A 13469-nucleotide genomic window follows, 5' to 3' on the forward strand; every position below is an offset into this window, starting at 1 on the left:
AGACAGAGAGTGGTAATCAATGGACACTGCTCATCGTGGACTGATGTTATTAGTGGAGTCCCTCAGGGCTCAGTGTTGGGTCCATTATTGTTTTCTGTATTTATAAATGATATTGATGATGGTATATCGGGCTTAATGTCCAAGTTTGCAGACGATACAAAGGTTGGCAGGGTTGTCAAGGACACTACTGACACTATGCTGCTGCAACAGGATCTGGAAAGGTTGAGCAGATGGGCTGAGAGGTGGCAAATTAAGTTTAACATTGACAAATGTAAAGGGAAACATATGGGAAACATCAACCCCAGAGCAACGTATCAACTCTGTGGTACTACACTGACAGTGGTAGAGAATGAAAGGGACTTGGGGGTGGTTGTGCAGGCAGATATGAAATTCTCTGAGCAGTGCAGACGGGCTGCAAGAGTAGCTCATGGAGTATTGTCAATGATATACAGGAATTTTTCCAGCAGGGATAAGGAGGTGATTATTCCATTGTATAAGGCGATGGTCAGGCCACACCTAGAGTACTCTATACAGGTCTGGAGGCCTCATTTCAAGAAGGATGTAGAGCTGCTGGAACGAGTACAGAGAAGGGCAACAAGATTAGTGAATGGAACAAAGGGGTGCTCTTACGAAGAAAGGCTTAAGTTTTGCAAATTACAGTGTCTGGAGACTAGGCACCAGCGAGGTGATCTGATAGAGGTGTATAAAGCCTTGACTGGTTTAAGCATGCTCAATGCTGATGGGATTCTTCCTCTAGCTCAGAAAAATCACCTGAGAGGGCATAAATTCAAATTGAGGAAAGACAGATGTAGGATAGACGTGTGGAAATTTGCCTTTAGCCAGAGGGTGGTTGGTTGGTGGAACAGACTTCCATCCCTTGTGGTGGAGGTTGATAGCCTAAATAAGTTTAAGGCTCAGCTGGACAGGTATTTTGAACGAACAGAGGGGTGAAGTGGAAGTGGGTTTTTTTTTTTTTTTTTTTGGCTGATGCTGCATAAGCTTGCTTTCTTGCATCAAATGCCTCTACTAATGCTAATGCTAAATGCTGTTATGTATTGATCAATGTAAGCAGCATGCATCTGTTATTAGTTCCGTGGTGAAGGATGTTTTTTAACATGATTGAAAATGGAAATCTTGGTGTTAAGGCTACGTTTTCTGACTGTGATTAAACAAAAACTATATTAGGACCATCCGAGAATTAAAACTACAAGCTAGTATTATGTCTGTGAGTTGCGCGTGTTTTCTGGTTGGTTTGCCTGTTTTGTTGAACGAAAAACCTGAGTTTCCAAGGGAAAAGACCTTGATGTCCTCGAGTGACACTAACTCACTCACGGGATGAAAAAAGATATTATTAACCGTAGACTTTTCTTATTAAAGGGTTTGGAAGAGTTCCTTAAGACGCATTCTCAGCTATTTAAGTGACTTTGGGATAAAACTGCACTCATGAGTTGCACAATAGTTATATTCACTGTCCTCCCACACCTGATGGAAAGAACTGGAAAATTGTTTGAATCCCGTCAATGACGCGAGCAATTTTTGTGGGTTTTTTGTACGTCCTCTGCTATCCACTTCGTTGCTGAAAGGACTGAGAACATTTAGATTTTCCATACCGGAAATTCTTAACTGATGAGTTCTGGAAATGCGACTTATTCTTTTAGTGAAGTATGAAGCATAAAATCGATATGCTTCACTGGATTGATAGCGTCTGGTTATTCAGTCTTATTTCTGGGTCGGGTTGAAGTTTGCCGAGTCTATTGTAATTGGGAGTTACGTTGTTGTAGGGTTTTTTCGTGCATCAGCAACTTAGGCCATATTGAGCCATATATATGTCTATAAACTGAGTTGTCTTTTGGTCGATTTGTCATTTTGCTGAACGAAAACGCGGAGTTTCTGGGAGCAAAAACCAGGCTACCTTCGCCTGAGACCAAGTATCAGTAAAGTTGTGAAAACGCCCATAAAAATCCCCCATGGCATGCCAATGACAGGATTCGAAATCAGGTCTTTTTTATTTGGTGTAGGATGGGAGTTAGTGTCTGCCCTGGCATTTTATTTTAATTGCAAACAGGGTCAGACTGTGGAGTGATCCCAGGGGTTTGCCTTTTCCATGGAAAAAAAATTGTATAAAGAAGTTTTTACAAGAACCTGAATCTTTTTTTTTTTTTTTTTTATATTCTGGATAAATATGGGGAGGTCACCCAAACCGGAATCATATCCTACAGAACTCCATAAGTCCATGTAGTGAAGGATGAATTTTTCACTGTTGAAAGAGGTTACATGCTGCTATGATCTGAAGAATTTTTCTTATGTTATACCTTTCAATTAAAACGTCTAATGATATACGTTTTTCATTCCAATCTTAGTGGTGTTTAAAATAACTCCCTCGCTTTAATGAACTGGGGATGAATTATTTGGTTATCTACCATTCAGTTTTCTTATTTTATTCTGGACTAATTTTAGATGTCAATTGATCCATTTTTTTACCGAGTGCCTAATGAATCTTGCATTGGCATGCGATTCTTATACAGGATAAGGTTTTGGTTGGTTGGATTCTTGAGAAACATATTCCATGCTTTGTGTGTTCTTTCTTTGCTGCTAGGCATTCTTTGTTCTGCAAAGCTGGTCCCTGAAGCTTGTCACAGACAATATCACTTGTCACAGGCGTGTTGGCTCTGGGGTGCTGCGCTGGCGGTGGGACTGTGCGGGCGGATGTGGGGTTCTCTGGGCGGTGCGGATGGGCTGCAGGAGTGGCTCATGGTGTATTGTCGGTGATGTATAGGAGTTTTTCTGGCAGGGATGGGGAGGTGATTGTTCCCTTGTGTGGGGCAATGGTGGGGCCGCACCTGGAGTGCTGTGTGCGGGCCTGGAGGCCTCATTTCGGGGGGGGCAATGTGGGGCGGGGCTGGTGAGTGGAGCGGGGGGGGGGGGTTGAGTTTTGAGGGTTGCAGTGTCTGGGGGCTGGGCGCCGGCGAGGTGGTCTGATGGGGGTGTATAGGGCCTTGAGTGGTTTGAGCGTGCTCGGTGCTGGTGGGATTCCTCTTGCGCAGAGTGGTCACCTGGGGGGCATGGGTTGGAGCTGAGGAGGGGCAGATGTGGGGTGGACGTGCGGAGGTTTTCCTTTGGCCGGCGGGTGGTTGGTTAGTGGAACGGACTTCCATCCCTTGTTGTGGAGGTTGATGGCCTGAATAGGTTTAGGGCTCGGCTGGACAGGTATTTCGAACGAACAGAGCGGTGAACTGAAAGTGGTTATTTTTTATTTATTTATTATTTTAGCTGATGCTGCATAAGCTTGATTTCTTGCATCAAGTGCCTCTACTAATGCTAATATTCAGGAATGAAAGCTACAGCTTCCTACTTGGGAGTGTCAAACGATGATATAACTGTTGTGTTGTGATGATAGAACTGATATTTAGGTTCCACATATGGCTCCCGTGGGCTGAATTTCAATGAAGTCTGGTCATTCTGGGACAACCAAATCCTCTGTTCGCACATTTAACTTTTAATTTCACGAAATTAAAAGCCCTGGAATCTGAATTGTTCTAGATTTGTACTGAGTTGTGATTCTTCAGTTACATATGGAACTATAACACTGGGTGTTCCTTATTGGATTATTTGTGTGGACCTGTATCTTTACTAGTTTCTTTTGACTTTCCTTTTTGGATTCCATATGGTGGATTGCAGATTGGTTCTGTTGCAATGATAATTATTGGGAAGTGATCACTATTTCAAGTGTTACCCATTGCTTTCCAAGTAAGTATAGGAAATAATTGGAAAATGTTTCGTTAGTTAGTTCCAGAAGCGTAGACATATATGGAGATGTATCACAGAGAAGAAATAAATATATTTAATGGCTTTTGATTATCCTGACTGATCAATATCTTATATCAGGTGGTGGGCATTTGTAACTCCACCATATACAGTGCTATTTGCTATCTTTTCTATGTACAAGTGTTTGACTGATGGTAAGCAAATGGGTTTCTATTACGTTATTAGTGGTGTTCCTCAGGGTTTGGTGTTAGGCCCATTGTTGTTTTGTATATTTAACAATGATATTGATGAAAATTATCAAGCTTAATGTCAAAATTTGCAGATGTTACAAATGTTGGCAGGGTTGTTAATGACAGTATGTTGCTGAAACAGGATCTGGAAAAGTTGGGAGATGGGCTGAGAAGTGGCAACAGATGCTGCCACTTCTCAGCCCATCATTACATTGACGAATGCAAAATAATGCATATGGGTAGCAGAAGCTGTGCTTTTTTTTTTTTTTTTTTTGTAAAAAAAATAGGTGCCGGTACTCATTCTTTGCTATCAGGAAAAATTGAAAATTAAAAGTACAGTACCTAAAAAATTATTTCCTGATATTGTTACTTTAGTAGTAATGTTTTTGGAATAACAAATTAAGTATATTAACACAGTTTATTAAGCTTAAATTTATTATTCAAGTACATGTATATAAAAAATGTTTAAAAAATAAGTAAAAATAAGTCATAATAAAGTTTTTATAGAATATTCCAAATTTTTATTGAGTTCTCATTCAACACACTACGGCGACTTCTGTTTGTGTCTGTTGCTGAATGACATTTCCAAAGCAGTCACGAATCCACTTATTTACTGGATCGCAGCGTGTCAATGGTGGGCCTACAATTTTAATTAAGAAATTAGCAGTGAATTGTTTTTGTCATCAACGAAGCTCTGGTTGGGCTGACGATCAGATTCTTTTGTGAAAATCCTTGTTCACATTCGCTCGATGAAATTAGTATCGTACTCAGAGCTTTCATCAATGCTCTTCAATTTTTCCAAAAACTCTTTTCGATTAGGTATTCCCAAAATGGACAAATTGTATCTCTTTCATTTAACTGAAGCCCAACTGACAATTTTCTAAATTCATTCTCACCAAATGCCAACATTTCATGTTTAGGAGGTTTACTACTTTTGTTGTCCTCATTTTCCTTCTCTCGTCATCGATATCGTCACTAGTTCTTAAATTTGAAATTTTTTTGGAACTGTCCAAAATGTCGGTGTCATGCAGATATTCCGCTGCTGTGACCATGTAAAAAGAGATGGTGAAAATTTACAGAAAAAAATGTGGATAATACACTTGCGCGAAACATGTTATTTGTCGAGGTAAAAAAAAAAGCTCCTTCCTAATTCTCAAATGGGGTGCTTACAGTTGATTCCGAGTAGTGTCCAACCTATGGTCTGCATGGAAAGTGAATTAAAACAGCATTTTAAATTTTGCTAATTATCAAAAAAATTTTTCTCATTAAATGTTTTGCTTAGTAAATGTAATTGTGTATTGTACTCAATGAAATTTTCGAATATTTTCAATTTCATGTGTATCATCATTTTTATTTATTCACCTTATATTCATCTTAAGCATTAATCCTTTCAGGTTGTAAATTTTCTAAAGTGAGCATTTAAAGGCAAAATTAAGGTATTCTTTTGAAAAAGTCATTTTTATAATTTTAATAAAATCTTAAAAAATAAATTAGTGACATGGACTTGTTACATATAAAAGTATTGGGAATTTGCATTTTTTATATATACCAAAAAAAAAAAAAAAGGAAAAAAAAAAGGGAACATGAAAACAGAAACTTCCTTTTACATGTAACAAGATATGAAAAATGATACACGCTAATTTTTCTTGAATCACTCAGTGCAGGCCCTCAAAAGAATTCTAATTCTGAATATGTCCCCATATGAGAAAAGGTTGGACACCACTGCAATAGGTGAACCACAGCCCATTGATCTGCTCACTCTTGACCAGCGCAACTTTTCCGTATGTGGGACAGGTGGTCGGATAAGTTTTACCAGGTACCACTAAGTTGTAGAATGGTAATCCCTTTAGCCCTCCAGTTAGTTATTTTTAATTCAGAATGCTTTGAGCTTAAGAGTTTCTACTGCTATGTCTCCTAACCTAAGCCACTGATTGAATTATATAATCAAATCCTTTTTTATATTACATATAGTGATAGTTTCCATAGAGGTTGATCACTAGTAGAGTGCATGATTAAATAGTGATTTCAAGGAACCATAGTTATTATTCGTGGTTTGCTCTTTTTAGCTTTATTCCTGAGGTTTCCAAACCCCTGAACCTCAGATTTTAGCACTTTCTCTTTTCTATATAATTCAAGAAAATTAGAAACAAATATTAAAGAACGACAATTCCACTTTTACTCATGTCAATATATATCCTCCCTATTAAAATCAATGATTGGTTCAGATTATATTCTGTCATTCAATGAAGGAGACTAAAGATAATCTGGATAAATGGATTCATTTGGCAAGATAGGAGGCTAATATGCCTTCATGGATAGCACAGTTGTTAGGATCGCTGTTCTCTCCACACCAGGTGGAACATACCCGAGTTAGAGTCCTGTTGATGACAGAAGGAATTTTTATGGGCCTTTTTCACATTGTTGAGTTAGTTGGTCTCAGGTGAGGGTAGCATGCCCTCAGCCGAGACCTTGGTGATACATTTGCACACCTCCAGTCCATGGGGACCTCCCCTGAGTCCAAGGAAGCTCTCATAATTATGGCTAAGGGTTTGCTTACTCTATTTGCTGCCTCCTTTAATATAACTGGATAGATCCCATCCACCCCAGGTGCCCCTTCCTTATGTTTAACTTCAACAATTTCTCCTCCACTTCGCTCTCAGTTATTACAAAATCACTTAACTCCCTGTTAGCATTTGATAAACTTCTGACACTCCCCTCATTGAATAACTCATGTGTGAATGTAGATGCAAAATACTCATTCAGTTTATCAGCTACCTGATCATGATCATCAATAGTCAACCTATCTATGTTAAGTGGTCCAATCTGATTCAACCCTTTACTTCTAGAGTTTACATAAGTAAAGAACTCTTTGCTGTTTTTATTTGCATCCTTTGCCAAAGATTTCTAGTAATCTGCCTTCACCTGCCTAACCTCCTTTGTGATGTGATTACAGACTAGTTTATACCTGCCATAGTCTTTTGTGTCACCTGATATGCATCCCATACATTCTTCTCTGCCACGAGACTCATTAATTCATCTCACATCCATTTAGGCCTAAACCTTAAACAGTATTTCTTAGTTGGAATGAAAAGCCTAGTAGCCTCCAAAATTAAGTCCCTGAAGGCTTCCCATTTAGAATTCAATGTTGGTAACATGATCAGTAGAATTTAAAAACTGTCTGAGATCTGTGTAGTCACCTTTACGAAAGCAAAAGCCCTTCCCTTTAGCCTTGATGGTAGTTACATCTTTAAGTAATTCCCACATCAGTACATTGTGATCACGGTCACCCAGTGGCTCATTTATCTGCAAATTCTTAATGCATGAATAATCACTGCTGATAATCAGATCAAAAGTATTACTCCCTCTTGAACATGTTGCTGCTGCAGAAAACAATCATTCCATAAATCCACAAAAGCCTTGCTAGTGTGTGAGTGAACAACCCACAAGTTCCAGTCAATATCTGGAAAGTTAAAATCCCTCATTATAAGACATTCTCATTTACTGGCCCACTGTATTTCTGTGCACAATTGTTCATTATACTCATCAGACTCATTAGGCCTATAACACACATCTACTTTCATTTTTCCTTTCCCACTGCTTATTTAACACCAAACAGACTCAACACTGCATTGTCCACCAAAATCAATTGGATGCACTTCCTTAGATTTTTGTGTTTCTTAACTAACAGCATAACCCCTCCTCCTTTCCTGTATTGTCTATCCTTCCTGTACACATCGTACTCCCCAAATTCCAAATCTGCACTGCTTATATCTGTGACACCACACCTCTGATATTCCAACAATATCTGCCTTTGATGTCTTGACTAGCACTTCAAGTTCATCAAATTTATTAACTATACTCTTAGCATTGGTGTACATGCAAGTATACATGCACCTGTTTCTACTCTTAGTTACCCTAACACAACCCATGTATTTACTTGTTCCACTGACTCCGAGCAGACCTGGAAATCTCCATTACCTTGCTTTCCAGCCTGCTATTCATTCTAATAGAAGCAGTGCAAGAATCACTTTTGCCTCTGACTGACTGCAGCCACTGTTAACCTTTTAGTCTGTGTATCCCCCCCAAGCTAGCAGTTTTTCGACCCACCTAACAATGCTTCGATAATACAAGATATATACCCTTAATCAGTCTTTGTCTCAACAGAATTAATCCTTCAATGGTAGCACTTGGTCTGATGGACACCCTCAGCAAAATATCTATTACACATTGTCTCGTCAAGATTAATAGTTATTGAATAGTGTTATGTGAATAAAACTGTGTTGAATAGCCAAGTTATTGTTCATGAAGATAATTATGTGAAATTTTATTATATAAAACAGTAAGTTTCTTGTCGCTATTTAATTGATAAAACCTATTAATGTATACATGATAAGTTTAAATTTTTGTGCACATAAACTTTTATGGACTTGAAAATGGAATAATAGTTTTATGATTTATTTTTATAACTGACTCTCCTCCTCCCCTGGCAGAAATAACACACATTTTTTTTTAAATTTGAAATAACTGGTGTTAAAAAAAAATTTTAAATTTCTATTTTTCATTAAAAAATAAATTACATTTAATAATTATTGCAAACCGTTAGTAAAAGGTCCAGCAGTAGTATAAAACATGAAGGATTGAAACAAATCTTTTTCAGAAAAGATTAAAATTTGGGTTCTGTAATTATAATAGGTAGTGCCACTGCTGCCAGGTTAAAACGACTCTTCTTGGTGAATTTGCAAGTAATGTCATTCACAAAATCCAGATGGTTTCTCTTTGGTGCACACTTTGGCAATAAGTATCATCATGACTGATATGTGCAGGAACCAATGCTTGAAGCTGAAACAAAATGCATTGCTACACTTTGGAAGCAAACTGTCAAATGCATTCACTTTAAACATTCATTAATGGTATCAAACTCCAAATGGGCTATTTTGAACAATGCGCAGCCATATTCCCAAGAAGAAGTGGTGTCACAAAGATTGAGGTTACATAATTCAAAAATGGTGCTTTAAATACAAAAATGTGTAGTCTTTTTGTTTGCATTTTTGTGTGGAATGCACTCATGAAATATTAACCTGCTTTTTTGTACAGTATAAATACCGGTTTATATTTAAAGCATTACATAAAAACTGTTTTGTTATCACTAAAAGTCAAAAATAAAATTAAAGAAAAGCCTAGTTTTAAAGCAATAATTTCTGTTTTGTGCAGGAGAATTATTTTGCAACACAAAATAGCATCATTACACTTTTCCTACAAGAGGCTAAAAAAAAGGTATCTGGATTAATAAAGATGACGTGATGTTCGAAAATGTTATGACAAACATTCTGCTCTGCCTGGAAGTTTGTTTATATAAAGAAGTAATGCCAGTAGCATTATGAATGATCTGTACTCTTGGTCTGTTATTAATAAACTTACCATTTCTCCTAACAAGACTAAGCTTCTTTATCTTAATGGCAACCTTAACATTTTTAGGCCTCTTGACTGTTAAACTTTTTGGTCATTCTCTCTCCAGGGTTGAACTTCCAGAAACGTATCTTGCACCTTTATGATAAAATAGCCAAGTATACCTCTATGTTTGTCCACCTTTCGCATCAATCCTGGGGTACTAACCATCGCACCCTTTGTCTTTTGTACAAAGTGGTATTTGTTCCGATCTGTACCTATGGTGCTGGCGACTGGTTTTGGTATACTAAGAAGATTGCCATTCAAAGAGAAACTCTCCTCTATCCAAAGATGTATGCTCTTAATGATGAGTTGTACCTGTCTCACTGTCTCGACAGCTGTGTCACAAATTTAAACAGTTGCCTACCTCTGGACCTCCAAATCGTTTATCAAGGTTTTTGCTATTACTTTAGACATGCCATTCCAGTTGACTTTTTAGATTTAACTGTTAATATCCACTGCGATCCTAAAACCGAAAAAACTCATTGCTGGAACCACCTGGTTCAACTCTGGCAAGATTGTTGGTCTTCTTCTTCCAAAGGTATGGTCAAAAGAAAGTTTATTCCATCTGTGTCCTTTGACTTACAAAACTTTAATTTAAAATGGTTCAGTCTGAGTCTCTACACTCTTTTTCTCCTAACTGGCCATGGCTCCCTTCATATTAAACTTGCTATGTTTAACCCCTCTGATTCTCCCCTCTGTAACTGTGGCAGCCCAGAAGACTAACAGCATGTTCTTTTCACCTGTCCATATTACCATTTTCTCAGGGCAATGAGTCATCTCTCTTGGAATCCAAAGAAAAAATTATCTTCTGCAAGATTTTGCACATAAAGCCTTTGCCGGACGTGGACAACTCATCAACAGTGTCCCAATTTCAGGAACTACTCCTATTCCACCTCTACTTCCAGTCCAGACCAGCATGTCGTGATACTACCACAGTCACTACCACCATTTCTTAACTCAAGTACCATCTTTACCACCACCTTCGACTTGACTTGGACAGTTGGTAATCATACTTGTTTGTTTGTTTGTTTGTTGTTTGGTTTTTAGGAGCATTAGCAACTAAGGCCATATTGCTCCGGGAATATGTGGTGGTCATTCCCTGACTTTTCCGCATCCTCCGTATTTGGTGGTGACGGGCTCAAACCCCGGTCTAAACAAGAAGTGTGTGCTACACACTGCTGCTCCTTCCCACCTGGCTACGGAGGCGCCAATCATACTTGTAAAAGGCCGAATGATATCACTGTGTCTTCTTGACTTTTTTTTTTTTTTTTGTTAGTTGTTGGCGCATCTGCTTCTGTGGCCATAATGCACCTCCCAAGGTTTTTGCAGTACTTTGATCCAAGCCCGAGGCAGGATTCGAACCCGCGACCTTTGGGTTGCTAGGCAGGCACATTACCCACACGGCTAGCCTGGTCGGTGTCTTCTTGACTTCTATCTCCTGCTGGCCCCAGGCTGGTCGTGAGGTGGGATCATCTTCTGGCACCACCTTGCCCTGGTGCAGGATTTTTATTCATTTCATTAACTTATTTTTATCTTTAATTTTTCTGATTATTTAAAAAAAAATTTTTTCTTCAAAAAATTTATTTTTACTTTAACATTTTAATTTCTTTAACTTTTAATTCCTTTCATTTTTATAATTTTTATTAATATAATGTGTTATTTTATTTTATTTGCTTATATTTTGAATGGTTTGGGCATTCAGTACGTGACACTCTAGGTTTGCTGTGGTTCGCACTCAGTTGTGGCCTACCTCCTAACAGCACAGATGGGTATCAGGACGCACTTCAATGGTACTTGTTGCTTCCTTTTTTTTTTTTTTTTTTTTTGTTATTTAAACCCCAAACACGAGAGGTATTAGAACCAATAGTACTTAGTACCGTGCTTGGGTTGGAGGTTGAGAAGACGAAAGAAGATATTTGTTGATATTGGACTTGAACTTCTGTAGGCTGTAATTTTCAGGAAATACGTATGAAGGAAGGTTGTTCCAGAAAACGGCAGTTGAATGAATAAACGAGGAAGATGAAAAGTCGGTTCCGTGAGTTTGAAGTTAGACAGTAAATGGATGTTGGCTGGTGGCTGCACGTGTTCAGACTGTTTTGAAAGAGAGAGTGGGAATTATAGAAGCCAATTCAGAAGAACAGGCCCATGGAAATATCTGTAGAAGAGGCATGCAGCAGAAACAGTACGTCTATGAGACAGCAAGTGGAAAGACTCTGTTAGAGATGAATCATTAATTAACCTAACTGCCCTCTTCTGATGGAATCAAGAAGTCTGAGAGAGGTTTTGGGGGCACCACCCCAAATGTGGGAACAATATTCCATGGTAGGGCGGATTTATACAGAGTGAGCAGCTGTTTGGAAGAAAAGTAACGCCGAGAGCAAAAACCAAGTTTTTTAGATGCAGAAGAAGCAATATTTCTAATGTGCTTGCGCCAAGAGAGATTAGAAGTCAGGGTAATTCCCAAAAGAGTTATATCATTTTGACTAGAAATCGGAGTGTCACCAAAGATAAGCATAGGAGCAGAAGAATCCTTTTTGCAAGATATAAGACAAGACTGAGTTTTAGAAGGATTGAAATCAGCTAAGTTGTCTTTGCCCCACTGGAGAATTACCTGAAGATCAGCATTTAAGGAATTGGTAGCAGATTTTCGAGAAGTTGAAGCTGATTGAGTAGGGCAAGGTTTCTCAAAATGGAAAGTGGAATGCAATGTGCTATCATCGGCAAAATTATGGATAGGATTTCCAGTCAATGGAAGAAGGTCATTAATATATAAGAGGAAAAGAGTGGGGGAAAGAACTGAACCTTGGGGGAAACTGGCATTAGTGGAGAAGTTAGAAGACAGAGAGCCATCTACCATCAACCTTCAGGGAGCGATCAGAGAGAAAACTGGATAACCAATTACAAAAAACAGTTTGCAAACCATAAGATAGAAATTTGTTTAGTAGACCTTTATGCCAAACACGATCGAAAGCCTTTGAAATGTCAAGAGCAACTACTTGTGTTTCACCAAACCTTTCCATTGAATTAGTCCATAAATGGGTAACATAAGCCAGAATATCACCGGTGGATCGACACTGGCAGAATCCATACTGGCGATTGTTGATCACATGGAAGGTTTCTAGGTAGTTTAAAGAGTTGCCGGTTAATTGATTTCTCCATTACTTTAGAAAGAGTAGAAGTAATTGCAATGGGACGATAACTGGATGGGAGGGATTTGTCATCCTTTTTAGGAACTGGCTGGATATGAGCAAATTTCCAAGCAGAAGGAAAAACACCTTTGGAATAAGAAAGGGAAAAAAGGTGGCAAAAAACAGGAGTAAGTTCAGGAACGTAGGTTTTGAGAGCAAGTGGAGAAATACCATTAGGACCTGGAGCTTTCTGAGAATCAAGATTTGTCAAAATCCTTCTGGCATCCTTTTGATGGAAGACCACAGGAGGCATTGAATGGAGTGTGTTAGGAATGGTGGGAGGTGTTTTACCAAGATCATTAAAAGATGAGCTGGAAGAAAAATGGGATGCTAGCAAGTCAGCTTTATCCTTGGCTGAAGTGCAATGGAACGGTATGGTTTGGACAGAGGTGGAAGCAGAGATGGGCAAAAGTTGCGGCCAATAACTTTGGCAAGAGACCAGAATGCTCGGCTACCATTAGGGCAAGAAGCAAGTTTTCTACTCTTAGCCTGTTCAAACTCTAGTTTGGACTGATTAATAACTGCTTTACAATTGTTGGGCTTTGGTGTAGGCAGAAAATGAAACTGAAGAATTAGAAACAATCCAATTACGATTTGCAACGTTCTTCTCTTGAACAGCCATAGCACATTTATTGGAAACCAAGGTTTAGATAAAGGACGAGATTTTAAAGGGGAGTGTGGGATAAAGGATTCCATTCCTGCAAGAATAATTTCGTTGACACGATCTGAGCAAACGTTGACATCAGAAGTTTTGAAACAGTAATTCGACCAAGGAAAAGAAATCTTGCAGGTCATCCCATTTTGCATTCTTGTAATGCCAAACAACACAAGGTCGGGA

The sequence above is a fragment of the Mastigoproctus giganteus genome, chromosome 7 (assembly GCF_048544385.1).
Source record: "Mastigoproctus giganteus isolate SK-2022 chromosome 7, ASM4854438v1, whole genome shotgun sequence".
Lineage (NCBI taxonomy): Eukaryota > Metazoa > Arthropoda > Arachnida > Uropygi > Thelyphonidae > Mastigoproctus > Mastigoproctus giganteus.